At 42.0% G+C, this 14,535-nt stretch overlaps 1 protein-coding gene across 5 annotated transcripts in view; it reads left to right on the forward strand.

Annotated features, from left to right (window-relative positions):
- Nucleotides 1-1,587: 1,587 nt before the first annotated feature.
- G2E3 (G2/M-phase specific E3 ubiquitin protein ligase) overlaps nt 1,588-14,535 on the forward strand; it is a 69,791-nt gene continuing 56,843 nt past the window's right edge. For 2 of the 5 annotated variants that reach the window (XM_036450831.2, XM_036450850.2), the window contains exon 1: nt 1,594-1,717. The gene's annotated coding sequence lies outside the window, so the exon portion shown is untranslated. Of the gene's footprint in view, nt 1,718-14,535 lie in introns of all 5 variants that reach the window. The other 3 variants (XM_045585179.1, XM_036450840.2, XM_045585173.1) reach the window with 2 other exon arrangements.

Raw genomic sequence — 14,535 nt, forward strand, 5'->3', positions numbered from 1 at the left:
GCTATTTCTAGCCATTGATTATGTAAGAAAACTAATCAGGATGACCAGGGTCACCTGTGATGACCAAAGAGGGCCCTGACAGTTGAGACATCTAGGGTTCCCTCTGAGAGCCAACCCATGCTATAGGCTAGCCATTCTAATTCACAGAATCTTCTTGAGGGGTGTATTTGAGAGAACTAGTTTCACACTATACTTCCCGGAAAATTCTTTCTATAAAACCCAATGTTCTATAATATTATAACTAATAACATATTTGATAAAGGCTCCTATGTACCTTCAGTATAAAATTTTCCTTTGTAAGAGAGAAAACAAACATTTAAGGTGTTTCAGTGCCGATTGGGATGATCTAAAGCCAATTCTAGATCAAGAGAAAGTTTCTTAAAATTTAAACCCTTGCAGGATTGTCAAACTTGATTTTACCAAAATATTATAAATCCAAGTGTATTAGACACAAACATTCTTATAACTTTCAGAAATAACCAGCTTTAGAAACTACCTTCTTTCTCCTTCAAAATGCATTTCTATGCCTATGCTTTCTTTATTACACCAAAGCCATGCTTTCCTTAACCTTAATTTGCAGGTGACATGTAATTAACACTCCTTAGATTAGCAATACATTCATATAATTTTTTTTCTATTTTTGTTTACCATGAGAATAATATCTCATGTAGCATGCTCTATAAATAGTTATTAAGTGTATAAATAAGTCTGGTCTGTCAGCTAAAAAAAAAAAAGAAAAAAAAAAGGAATATATTGTGTAATCCTTGGTAAAGGAAAGTGACACAGTTGCCGCAAGAATCTCACACATTATCTTTACAATTATCTTGTAAAATGATCTCTGATGAGAAGATTAACAAAAAAAAAGACTTGTCGGTGGTTAGCACTTATCCTGGGAATTTTTATTTGGGACCAGTTCTGGTCCTACAAACTATATTTCATTTTGTGGCTGAAATAAGGATGATTACTGCACTTAAATTTTAGTCTTCCTCAAACATGGGAGAAAGCTGAAACCAGTTTGGCTCAGTGGATAGAGCCTTAGTCTGCAGACTGAAAGGTCCTGGGTTCAATCTGTCAAGGGCATGTACCTTGGTTGCAGAGTACGTCCCCAGTAGGGGCTGTGCAGGAGGCAGCAGGTTGATGTTTCTAAATCACTACCCCTCTCCCTTCCTCTCTGTAAAACATCAATAAAATGTTTTGTTGTTTAAAAAAAAAAAAAAAAACTAGGGAGGAAAAGAGGTTAAAAGTCCTGTCTCTGCCGGGCGAGGGCTAAGGAGGCCCAAGTAAACCCCGTGTCCAGTCTGGGAGTCTGCTTTTTCTTGCTGTGACTGCAGTCTACGGAGGGTAAGTCACCGCTTTTATCCTCTCCATTCCTGGGAGGAATGAAACTTCAGACACAACAGGGTCCTCCGAGAAGCCACCGGCGGAAACGCCCACCCCGCTGTGCACGGAAACCAGGAGCCGGAGGAAAGACACCGAAGGGACGCCCACACAGCCCGGAAGGCAACGCGCTGGGCACACCGCCGCCGCCGCCATCCCCATCCCCACCCGCGCCGCCGCGGGGTCCGCCCCCGGGGGGCGGGGCCGGGCGCCCCTTCCGGGTTGCGGGCGGAAGTGGGGATTTTGAATCTTGCAGGCCGTTGGATGGGGATGTTGCTGGTGCTGCAGCGCGAGAACTGAAAAGTGGCCGGGCCCTTCTGGAACCTCTGGCCGCGCCGGGGTGAGCGGCCGGGGAGCGGGAGGGAGCGGAGGGTTCCAGGGCGCGGCGGGCGGCCTGGGGCGGCCGGTGGGTCGTGTTGGGGCGGCGGGGCGGGCGTTGGGGATGCGGAGAAGTCGGGGGCGCGGAGGAGCTTGTCCCGGCCCAGCGCTCCCGACGGTTGGCGGCGGGTGCGTACGAAGGCGATTCTGATCGCATTCTGAGCCTCGTTTCAAAACCTGGGACCTTGGTTTAATCTCGGACATGCCGGTCGTTGCGGCCCGGCATCCCCCGCCCCCGTTCGGGCTGGAAGGCCGAAGCTTGGGCGGTGGGGTAGCCGGCGTTGCCCGGGTGAAGGAACCCTCCTTTCTCAAAGACCTTCCGAACGCCGCGGCGCCCGGCGGAGCTCGGGATTCTCTCCTCCAGGAGGATGGCCGCTGCGGGCCGTGCTCCCGTCCGGCGGCGGCGGCGGCGGCGGCGGGGGAGTGACAGGCTGTGGACTGCCCGGTAGGGATTTAAACTGAAATCCGAGTCGCCTTTGTTATTTAAAACCCGGATGTTTTTCTTCCACCACGCTGGGCATTTTTTTTTTCTTGCGCCGCAAAAAAAATAAAAAAATAAAAAAATCGGAGACTCTGGCCCGTGGGAAGGGCCTGTGGGCATCGCACCCCTCGCCGGGGTCGCCTCAGTTGCTAACAATGGGGGTGCGGTTCGGGGAGCGCCGCAGACACGCCTCGCCCCCTTCATTGGTTGTTGGCCTGCTGGGTGAGAGTGGAGTCACTTGGGAAATTTACTGCTCCGTTTCCACCATGGAGGTTTCTTTGTTTTGCTTTGCTCTGTTTTTTTATTTTGGTGTGTTTTCTTTGTCTGTTTGTTTTGTCTGTATTAACGAACTGCCTAAAATATCCAGCTCTGCCTAAGCCCGCGGCGAAGCCCCGCCTTGTTGGGCTGGTTTAAATGTGAGCCCCGAGGGTGTGTGCAAGGTGCGGGCTGGACTTGCCTGGCGGGTCAGCGCTAGCTCAAGGGGACACTGAATGAGTGCTCTACGTGTACATAAATTTTATGTCTTGCCTTATAGGAACAGCTATTTTAGGTTCCTTTTAAGATTTTTAACACCAAGGTATCGTGTGTGTGTGTGTGTGTGTGTGTGTGTGTGTGTGTGTGTAAATAGCTCTTACGAAGTAGGACTTAGACACTCCTTCATCTAGTGCTGACTACTCCCACTCTTCCATCCCTGCTAATGAAATTTTGTTTCATTATTAGCTGGGGGAGGGGGGAGAAATAAGTTTAATATTCAGTATTTATGATCATTGAAATTTAAACGTCTTGTGTAAGACTGTAGCAAAGACATTCACTATACTTTCCCTGGAGCTATTTGGCTCATTTTGTGTAAACTACCAGCAAATAGTAATTTTTTTTTTTGAACATTGGTGTCTACATTTTAATGTGTTTTTGTTTTGTTTTTCCCCTTACCTGGACTCTTTTCATTGAGTGTTTGCCCTGTCTTCCCTAGATAAGCGAGTTCCAAGTTTTATTACGCACACATTACCTTGAAGGACTTATTAAATAAAGATTCTAGCACTAGTCAGTTGCCCAGTGGTTAACATTACCTTGAAGGACTTATTAAATAAAGATTCTAGCACTAGTCAGTTGCCCAGTGGTTAGCATTACCTTGAAGGACTTATTAAATAAAGATTCTAGCACTAGTCAGTTGCCCAGTGGTTAGTAGGGGTGTCGAACTCAATCAAAGAAGGGGCCAAAATCTAAAATCCAGCCTAAATCGAGGGCCGAATGGTTTACTGAACAGTCATAAACTGTCATTGTGATGGAAATGCAGCGGAGTGCAGTGATGACAGCGCGGTGCGGGCCACATTGCAAGGCCTGGTGGGACGGATTTGGCCCGCGGGCCTTGTGTTTGACACATGTGGGTTAGAGTGCCAGTCCAGGGACTGAAGGGTCATAGGTTCAGATTCCAGTCAAGGAGGAGCTCCATCCCTAGCTCTATGGGTGTGGGCGCAAGGCAACCAGTCATGAGAGCTGCTTCTCTCTCTTTCCCTCCTTTCCTTACTCCCCTTCCACTCTCTTTAAAAAAGATGAATGGAAAAAATATCTTCTCATGAGGATTAGTAAATGCTGATTACTGGGCTTCAGATCTCAGAATAGGTCTGGAGGGCAGGGCCAAGGAATCTGTATTTATTTTGAATTTAACTAGAGAGAATTTGGCCAGAATTTCAAAAACTCTTGACATGATCTTTCCTAAATAGGCTTTATAATATACTAGAGGCCCGGTGCACAAAATTCAGCAGAGCCAGCACCTTCTCCATTCTGGGACCCCACGGGGATGTGGGACTGCTGGTTTAGGCCCAGTCATGCATTGGATATCCTTACAATCCAGGACTGCTGGCTCCTAAGCACTCGCCTGCCTGATTGTCCCTAACCACTCTGCCTGCCAGCCCCTAACTGTTCCCCATGCCAGCATGACCATCCCCAACTGCCCTTCCCTCCTGGCCCAATCACCTCCAACTGCCCTCCCCTGCCTGCCAGATTGCCCCCAACTGTCTTCTCCTGCGGGGCTGAGGGGACTGAGACTGGATGGGATGTCTGCTGCCCTTTATACAAGTTGTTTTTGAGTTTGACACACATCTTCATCCAATAATGCTTGTAATTGGTCTTTAAACTTTTTTGGTTGATCTGAATGTCTTTGTCTTTCACATCAAAATCATCACTTTTAAAGTGTTTAAACCAGCGTTCACAAGTATCTTGAGATAGAACATGTTCACCATAAGCTTCCCCAAGTACTCAGCAGCACTTTTCTTTTTTGTTGGTTTTTAAAAAAAATATATTTTATTGATTTTTTACAGAGAGGAAGGGAGAAAGATAGAAAGTCACAAACATCGATGAGAGAGAAACATCGATCAGCTGCCTCCTGCACACCCCCTACTGGGGATGTGCCCGCAACCAAGGTACATGCCCTTGACGGGAATTGAACCTGGGATCTTTCAGTCCGCAGGCCAACGCTCTATCCACTGAGCCAAACCGGTTTCGGCTCAGCAGCACTTTTCTTCAAAATAAAATAATGAATTATAAGTTCCCACAAATGCTTTTTTGGGGGCATGAAATTCAACATTTCTAAGCGTAAAAATATCTATGATGTTAAATTCAGCAAATTTGACATACGAAGTTTTGAAGCTTGCTGTCAATACAACAAAATAGCATATATATCAAATCACATGTATATCAACATGTGTAACTCAATCTACTGAAAAAAATCCACATTACTAGTAAACAGGTTGCACAGTTCCACAACACATCATCTGTACTCTGTATTATGTGTTCACCAATCCAAGCCCGGTCTCCCTCCATCACCATTTATTCCCGCTAGACCCCCCTTCACCTTCCTTCCCCTTCCCCCACTGCCCCTTAGCAGTCACTACACTGTTATTCGTCTTAGGAGTTTTTTACCATATTTTTTTCTTTTTTCTCAATCCCTCCACCACTACCACCACCACCACCTAGCTCCCCAGTCCTCCCCACCACCGACTTCCAGCTGTCAGCCTGCTTTCTGTGGGTCTGTCGCTCTTTTGCTTGTTAGTTCATTTTGTTCATTAGATTCCACATATCAGTGAAATCATATGGTACTTGTCTTTCTGAGAGTGGAAAGGAGTGGGTGGCAGAGAGAGAGAGAGAGGGAGGGAGGGAGGGAGGGAGGGAGAATTAGAATATGAATGAGAAAGAGAATCATGGATGTGAGAGAGGTACATTCATTGATTGCCTCCTGCACAGGCCTCCTTTGGGGCAGGGCTTGAACCTGCAACCCAGGTAGGTGCCCTTGCCCCTTTCTGCATTCTGTCCTTACAAATGTTGCTCCATAAAAATCTCTGGTTTTTGCTTCCCATTGCCTACCATATAAAATTAAAATTTCTTAGTGTTTTTTACAAAGCCCTTCTCAGTCAGATTCCATCCTCTGTTTTCAAGCATCATCTTCATAATACTTCACCACCCTTTCCAACCTGTGACGTTTTATCCATACTACAGTTCTTCAAATCTGTTCTCTGTCATTGTTATGCATACTTAGCCATTGATCTTTTTTTATTTCTTCTTAGAATTTTACCCAGTGAGTTTTAAATACCTACCTAGATTCCTCTAGGCAGAATGTTTTTTCCACCGTGGATTTTAGTTGTAAACATTTTAACACTAGATTCTGAGCTCTTGTCCTCATTGTATTTTTACCTGCAAATTCTTAATACAGAACAGTGAGTCCTTATTCTCTGAAACTGTATGTTCAATGAGTGCTAACATATTGTATCTTGTTAATTCTGAAAGCATAACCTTTTGTGTAGTTTAGAAAAGAGATTTTAGACATATCATATCATATCATTTGTAAATTTGACAAATATGGAAAAATAAGTACTGAAATTGGCTCAGAAGACCTACAAGTGGGAAAAAATTAAGAGCAATATTTACTAACATTCACAGAACTCTTTCATACTAATCCTTGTAGCCATTTTATTATCTCCATATTAAGAAGAAAAAAACTGATGTACCAACATATTTAGTAACTTAAAATTTTTCTTTTGGCATTTAATTTCTAGTTAGTACAATTTGTTTTAACTATAGGAATGAGTTAAGTGTAATTTAAAAATTAACTTCATAATAGAAAGTTAATCTTATTTGTACACGAATATATTTCTGCATCAATTCTAAATTATGAAAATATTGAGGAATTGAAAACAGATTTGCCCCCCCCCTCCCCCCCCCCTGGTTGAACAGTTAAGATTGTTACCTGACCTTGCCCTCCGCCTTTCCTTTAAAAACCTGTCTGACAATGTGGGGACATCATTCTAAGGACCAGTGAGTGGGTAGAAGGGTTAGATGCTTCCATGCCACATACTGTCTCCAGCCAGAGTGGTACCAGGTATTTAAGTCAGAGCTGAATATCTGATGTGGGCTAGGCTATTCACATTATTTCTCTTGGATTTGGAATTGGAATACCAAACAACTATTGGGAGCCAAACTAGAAAACTTTTCACGTGCTGAGATGACAATGGAATTAAGAAGAAACATTAAAAGTAGGCACGGAGCCAATATGAAGAGGAAGAGGGTGGGAAACATGTTTCCTGAGGACTAGTTGTAAAGTAACTCAATATAAACTGGTAGTAAATTTATTATATTTTCTTTTTTTAAGACTTTTTAATGAGCAATTTTAGGTTCACAGAAAAATTGAGGGGATTATAATGGAGATTTCCCATGTACCTCCTGCCCCCACACATGCATAGACTCATTGTCATCATCTCCCACTACAGTGGTACATTTGTTAAACTTGATGAACCTGCATTGACATGATAATCACTCAGAGTCCACAGTTTAAATTGCTGTTCACTCTTGGGTGTTGTACATTTATTGGGTTTAGATAAAAATAAGTAATAACATATCCATCATTATGATATCACACAGAGTATTTTCACTGGTTTAAAATTCCTTTGTGCTCCACCTATTCATCCCACTTCCCATGCAACCACTGATCTTTTTACTGTCTTCATTGTTTTTGCTTTTCAGGATATAATATAGTTGGATCTTTTTTATTTATTTATTAATATTTATTTGTTTATTTATTTATTTATTTTTATTGATTTTTTACAGAGAGGAAGAGAGAGGGATAGAGAGTTAGAAACATCGATGAGAGAGAATCATCGATCAGCTGCCTCTTGCACACCTACTACTGGGGATGTGCCCGCAACCAAGGTACATGCCCTTCACCAGAATCGAACCCGGGACCTTTCAGTCCGCAGACCAACGCTCTATTCACTGAGCCAAGCCGGTTTTGGCGGATCTTTTTTAATATATGCATTCAGTGCTATATATTGACTTCTGAGCATTGCTTTCACAGCCTCCCCCAGAGTTTAACCCTTTGCACTCCGAACCATTCTGGACATTGGCTACCAGCTACTCGACGCTACTTTGTGGCGGACACGTGCGTTGAATTAACTCAATTCCCCGTAATCACTAATAAACTGCAATGTCCCCCCTGAGAGGGGACATCTGAGTGATATGCTAGAATTCCGATGTCCCCTGAGAGGGGACAGCGGAGTGCAAAGGGTTAATATTTTGTGTTTTCATTTAGTTCCAAATACTTCGTATTTTCTCTAGAGATTTCTTTTTTGACTCTTGTGTTATTTAAGTGTGTTGTTTAATCTCTATGTGTTTTGGGATTTTTCCGTTATCTTTATGTTTCTAGTTGAATTTGGAATTGTGTTTTTTTAATGTGTTTTTATCTTTATTAAGGTATTTCATATGTATCCTTATCCCCCATTGCTCTCCCCCGACTCATGCCCTCACCCCCCTGGTGTCTGTGTCCATTGGTTAGGCTTATATGCATGCATACAAGTCCTTTGGTGATTTCTCCCCCTTATCCCCACCTACTTGCCCTCTAAGGTTTGACGGTCTGATTGATGCTTCTTTGTCTCTGAATCTGTTTTTGTTCATCAGTTTATGTTGTTAATTATATTCCACAAGTGAGTGAGATCATATGATATTTATCCTTCTCTGACTGGTTAATTCACTTAGCATAATGCTCTCCAGTTCCATCTCTGCTGTTGCAAATGGTAAGAATTCCTTCTTTTTTACTGCAGTGTAGTTTTCCATTCTGTAGATGTACCATAATTTTTTAATCCACTCATCTGATGGGCACTTAGGTTGTTTCCAAATCTTAGCTATTGTAAATTGTGCTGCTATGAACATAGGGGTGCATATATCCCTTCTGATTGGTGTTTCTAGTTTCTTGGGATATATTCCTAGAAGTGGAATCACTGGGTCAAATGGGAGTTCCATTTTTAGTTTTTTGAGGAAACTCCATACTTTGAAGTCTGTTCTCCATGTGGCTGCACCAGTCTGCATTCCCACCAGCAGTGCATGATGGTTCCTTTTTCTCTGTATCCTCCCTAGCACTTGTCATTTGCTGATTTGTTGATGATAGCCATTCTGACAGGTGTGAGATGGTATCTCATTGTTGTCTTGATTTGCATCTCGGATGACTAGTGACTTTGAACATGTTTTCATATGTCTCTTGGCCTTCCTTATGTCTCTTTTGAAAAGTGTCTATTTAGGTCCTTTGCCCATTTTTTGATTGGATGGTTTATCTTCTGTTAAATTGTATGAGTTCCCTGTAAATGTTGGAGATTAAGCCCTTATCGCTGATAACATTGGCAAATATATTCTGCCATGCAGTGGGCTTTCTTGTTGTTTTGCTGATGGTTTCTTTTTTTTTCTTTTCTTTTTCTTTGCATAAGGTCTTTAATAACAACATTGAGTAGACAAATAAGCATTTTCTAAAGTGAATTTAAGATCTCAAACCGCATCCCTGTCTTTAAAGGAAAAATTTCCTATGGTGACAAAATTTTCAATGATCCTTGAGCATATGCTGCAGAATGTGGCTGCTACAGGATTTTGAGTCTGGAAGACATGATAAAATTCCAGATAATGGGTCAGAAGCCAAGGAGGAAAATGCATAACAACAACATCTCAGAAGCATGGCCAGAATTGCCATTAAAGCATGCTGCTGTGGCGCCTTTTGATGCTTGTGGCTTATGACTTCATTGCACTCCTTGAACTCCAGCTATAGACTAGGCATCCTTCCTGAAAACCAGCAGCGGGGTTCTGGAGGGCCAGAATTTGAGGGGAAAGCATGGGCCGGAGTAGAGATGCTATAGCAAACGTATCCTGAACTGCAAACACGGGGATTTGTTTCAATTGAACAACCAGTAGCTCTTGTCTTTGAGTTCCATTCTTGCCTTGGTCACATATTGTCTTCCCAGGGTTGCATTCCTTCATGTATATTTAAATCTTAATATTTTTTTGAACAAGGTGGTATGGCAGGATAATAAGTGAGAAAAATTCCTAGGGAAGTAGAATAAAGAAACTGAGACAAGAAAATTAAATAAGGCCAAATATTTTGGGCAGCTTACAACCAGCATATGAATCGCAAGACCTTATTTTCCCCAAACAAGGACACTTGAGAGCAAATGGCTAATAACTATTCTTCCTAACCAAAAAAACAAAAAACAAACAACAACAACAAAAAAACATAGCTTAAATCACCCTGGGACTGCTAAGGCAGGAGGGGGAAAGTGAGAAGAAAAGAAAAGGAGTTTTACTTTAAGGGGACCAGACATCCCAATTTTGGCAGGACAGTCCTGATTTTTAACAATTTGTCCCGCGTCCCGCAGTATTTTAAAGAAGTCCCAATTTTTGGAAAGAATGCACAACAAGCTGGGGAACGATGGGAGAACGGGAAGGGAATATAAGGTTTTTGGCGGCCATGTGGCTATTTAGCCAGTGTTATGCCCAGACTTCGTGATCCCCAAGGACCACTAGGGAGCCGAGTCCGATGCAATAAACAAAAGAGCCTCTTCCATGCTAGCATGGGCTCTGTCCCACTCATGCCTACAGCATGGTGGAAGAGAGCTGCTGATGGTTTCTTTTGCTTTGCAGAAGCTTTTTATTTTGATGTAGCTCCATTTGTTTATTTTCTCTTTAGTTTCCATTGCCCTAGGAGCTGTATCGGTGAAGACATTGCTTTGGCATATGTCTATGAGATTTTGCTGCCTGTGGATTCCTCTAATATTTCTATGGTTTCCCGTCTTATGTTTAAGTCCTTTATCTATTTTGAGTTTTATTTTGTGTATGGTGTAAGTTGGTGGACTAGTACTGATTTCTAGTTTAATTCCATTGTGGTATGAGAGCAAGTTGTTATGGTTAAAGGTGTTATGGTCTGTTTTTTGACCCAGAATGTAGTCTGTCTTGGTGAATATTGCATTTAAGCTTAAGAAGAATGTTGGATGAAGTTGTCCATTATGTCCAGTTGATTGATGATGAATTAATTATGTCCTTAATGACTTTTTTGCCTGTTGGATCTATCCATTTCTGATGGAGAGAGTTGAAGTATCCAACTATGGTAGTGGGTTCATCTGTTTCTCTTCACAATTCTTCTAGTTTTGCCTCACATAGTTTAATACTCTGTTGTTAGGCACATACTGGTTAAATATTTTACACTTCCTTGCAGTATTGATTTCTTTATCATTACGTATGCCCTTATATATCTCAGATAAATGTCCTTATTTGAAGTCTGTTCTGTCTGAAATTAATATTACTTCTGCTTTCTTTTGGTTAGTGTTGGCAGGGAATATTTTTCTCCACCCTTTTACTTTTAAATATAAATATATTTAAAGTGGCTTTCTTGTAAGTAAAGCCTGACTTTTTAATCCACTCTGACAAATCAGTCTTTTAATTGGTACATTTAGAAACTTAAAGGAATGGTAAATAAATAGGCTGTTAGTAATGTGGTGGTAAGGTATGGGGAAGAGGAAATGTTCTATAGCCCTATGAATAGGTCTCACTCAGTCTTTTCACCAGCCTATGCTCCTGGACTATGAACTTTACAAGTATTTCTCAGTCTTTTTCTCCCCGATTGTGTGGGTCAGGATAGCTAGAATGGGTTGGGGTTGGGTATTTCCTTGACCCCAGGTCATTTAGGCTCTGACAATACCCAAGCAGTTTAGTCTCTGCTTAATTAGTTTTCCTGAGACCAGGACAGAGTGCTTTGGTGTCTTTCAAAATGAACCTTTTCCCCTCCCCCTGCCGAAAATACAAGGAGATTTTTCTGTGATATTTACTGTGGATCCTCGTCAAGTTCCTGACGATAAATCTCACAATATTGTGAGAAGGCCCCATGACTGGATCCCTCTAGAATTTTTAAATATCAAAGTTGTATGCACTGAGCTTCCAGCAATTAGTCAATTACAGTACAGATTTTCCTTCCACAACAGTTATAGCTGGTAAATCTCTGTTGAGGTAAGCTGTGACTCCCAGTATTCACCTATATCTTCAGTCTTGGGGACAGTGGTATATCCTGAATCCACCCCTCTCTGACAGATCCAAAAAGTTATTCATTTTTCAGTCTTTTCAGCTTTTGTTGTTAAGATGGAGTGGTGATTTACACGCTCCTTACATGTGGCTTTTCCTTTTAATGAGAGTGAGACATAAGAGCAATACATTAATATCTCAAATGCACCAGACCATGTATGGAACCTGCAACCTAGGTATGTGTCCTGACCAGGAATCAAACCCTCAAAGTTTTGTGTACAGGATGATGCACCAACCAACTGAGCCACCCAACCAAGGCTGTATGAGTTCTTTTAACAAAAAAAAAAAAAAAAAAAAAATTTTTTTGTAATTGATTTTTTACAGAGAGGAAGGGAGAGGGATAGAGAGTTAGAAACATAGATGAGAAAGAGACATTGATCAGATACCTCCTGCATATCGCTTCTGGGGATGTGCCTGCAACCAAGGTATTAGGTCTAGTAATAATTAATGTCGTTTTCTAATACTTTTAAAAATCAAATTTATTTAAACAATACAACAAAATTTAATCAACAATATAGTTGCCGTTGTTTTCTACTACTTGTGCCCAACGCTCAGGAAGCATTTTAATCCCTCTGTTGTAAAATTCTTGTGATTTTGATGCAAAAATTTCGGTCAATGCATTTTTGAGGCATTCTTCATTATTAAATTTTTTTCCAAGAAGAAAGTTTTGCAAAGAATAAAACAAATGGTAATCGGAAGGGGCAATATCAGGAGAATGTGCAGGTTGAGGGAGAACTTCCCATTCCAACTGGCTCAGTTTTTCAGCAGTGATTCTTGCAGTATGCGGTCGTGCGTTATCGTGGTGAAGAATTACGCCCTTCCGATTAATCAGCGCGGGTTCTTTTTCTCTTAAAGCTTGGGCTAACCTTTCCAATTGGGCACTATACACTGCACTTGTATTGGTTTGGTTAGATGGTAAAAGTTCATAATGAAGAATTTCTTTAAAATTCCACCAAACACACAACATCACTTTTTTCGCATGCAAGTCAGGTTTTGGCGTGGGCTGCGGAGCCTCATTTTTGTCCAACAATTGAGGCCGCCTTTTCAAATTAACATACAGCACCCATTCTTCATCTCCGGTAACAATTTGCTCTAAAAACGGCAAACGGTTTTGACGAGAAAGGAGCGAACTGCAAATGGTGACTCTTTGATTACGGTTGTTGTCGGTCAACTCATGAGGAACCCATTTTCCAAACTTTTGGACTTTGCCAAGTGCACGCAATTGATTGGAAATTGTTTTTTTGTGAACAATTTAAAGTTGTCGCAAGCTCTTGTTGGGTAATTTGAGGATTTTGCACCAAAAGAGCTTGAAGAGCTTCTTGATCAAAATTGGACACACGACCTCGACCACTCTTGTCATCTAACGAAAAATTTCCCTCGCGAAATTTCTCAAACCAACGCTGGCATTTTCTGGCGCTAACTGCATCTTGACCAAGAGCACTACAGATGTTTTTTGCAGCCTCACTTGCTTTTCTTCCTAATTGGAACTCGTAAAGCATGCAGTGCCGAATATGCTCTTCATTCGCCATCTTCTTAGCCCTAGTTTTGCAACAAAAACCAAACCAAACACAAACTTTTTCAAGCAAAACTTGTTAATTGCACTTCACACGTTCTGTAGATACCACGTGTTTGAAGATTATGTCAATACAAGTCAACGCCAAGCAAGATTTTAAACGAATGTTAAAAACGACATTAATTATTACTAGACCCAATACATGCCCTTGACTAGAATCGAACCTGGGACCCTCAGTCCGCAGGTGGATGCTCTATCCACTGAGCCAAACCGAGCCAAACCAGTTAGGGATGTATGAGTTTTTTATACTGTATTTTGGATAGTAGTTCCTTGGAGGTATTGTTTACAAATACCTTCTACTCTATAGAAACCCTTGGAAACCTGTGGTGTAGGTAACAGAAAAGAAAAACTTGCTCTTCAACACCACCTACTGGAAAACAAAAGAAAGACCTCTAGTTATTAACCAGCTAAAGAGTGAGTCAAATACTTAAAATATTTCGTGACCTGGCTGGGTGGCTCAGTTGATTGTAGTGTCATCCTTTGTACCAAAGTTTTGAGGGTTTGATTTTCTGTCAGGGCACATACCTAGGTTGCAGGTTTGATCCCCAGTCAGGGTGTGTACTGGAGGCAACCAATCGATATTTCTCTGTTATCAATATTTCTCTTTCTCTCCCTTCCTCCCTCCTTCCCCCCACTCCCTCCTTTCTCTCTCTAAAAATCAATAAAATATATCCTCAGGTGAGAATTAAAAATGTGTGTGTGTGTGTGTATGTGTGTGTATTTCCACAAATGTCCAGACAGAGATTAATCCATCAATCCAAGGTAAGAAGGGAGTTCAAAAAGAAAGGAAAAATTTCAAGGAGGTGGATATCCTCTTTACAACTTGATCTCCTCAGTCTCAGAGTACCACCTCCATGGTGGGAAGTGGCAGGCTATGGGTTATGCTACCTGTGTGTTCCCTGTGCTGCCTTCTGTTCCCTGCAGAGCCACTCTGAGTTGACCCAGCTGCTTCTACCATGCTCTACCTCAATGAGTTGGGGAAGGTATGTGTGTATGAGGGGGGGGGGGGGGTATTGCATATCTGCAGCTATGTTCTTCCTAGAGGGTTTAGCTGCAGTGAGAACAGACTGCTTACGCTGGAAAGTTTTTTCTCCCTTTTTACAGTCTTTCAAGTGAGGATTTCACTGGAGAGTCATGGGGGAATATGATGGATAGTTCCCAGAACTGCAGATTTCTTTCACTAGTAATGACAGGTTGTAGAATCCTGCCACCTTCTGCACTACTTCTCTGCCCTTGACCCTGGCCTCAGCCTCAATGTGTGCCAACAGCTCAGGCCTGATTGCTGTCTCTGCCCCCTCTGGTTTACCCAGTGGGGGTTGCAGTCCTACTGTTCATTGCTATTGCATCTTCT

Source organism: Pipistrellus kuhlii, unplaced genomic scaffold, assembly GCF_014108245.1.
Source record: "Pipistrellus kuhlii isolate mPipKuh1 unplaced genomic scaffold, mPipKuh1.p scaffold_m20_p_1, whole genome shotgun sequence".
Classification (NCBI taxonomy): domain Eukaryota; kingdom Metazoa; phylum Chordata; class Mammalia; order Chiroptera; family Vespertilionidae; genus Pipistrellus; species Pipistrellus kuhlii.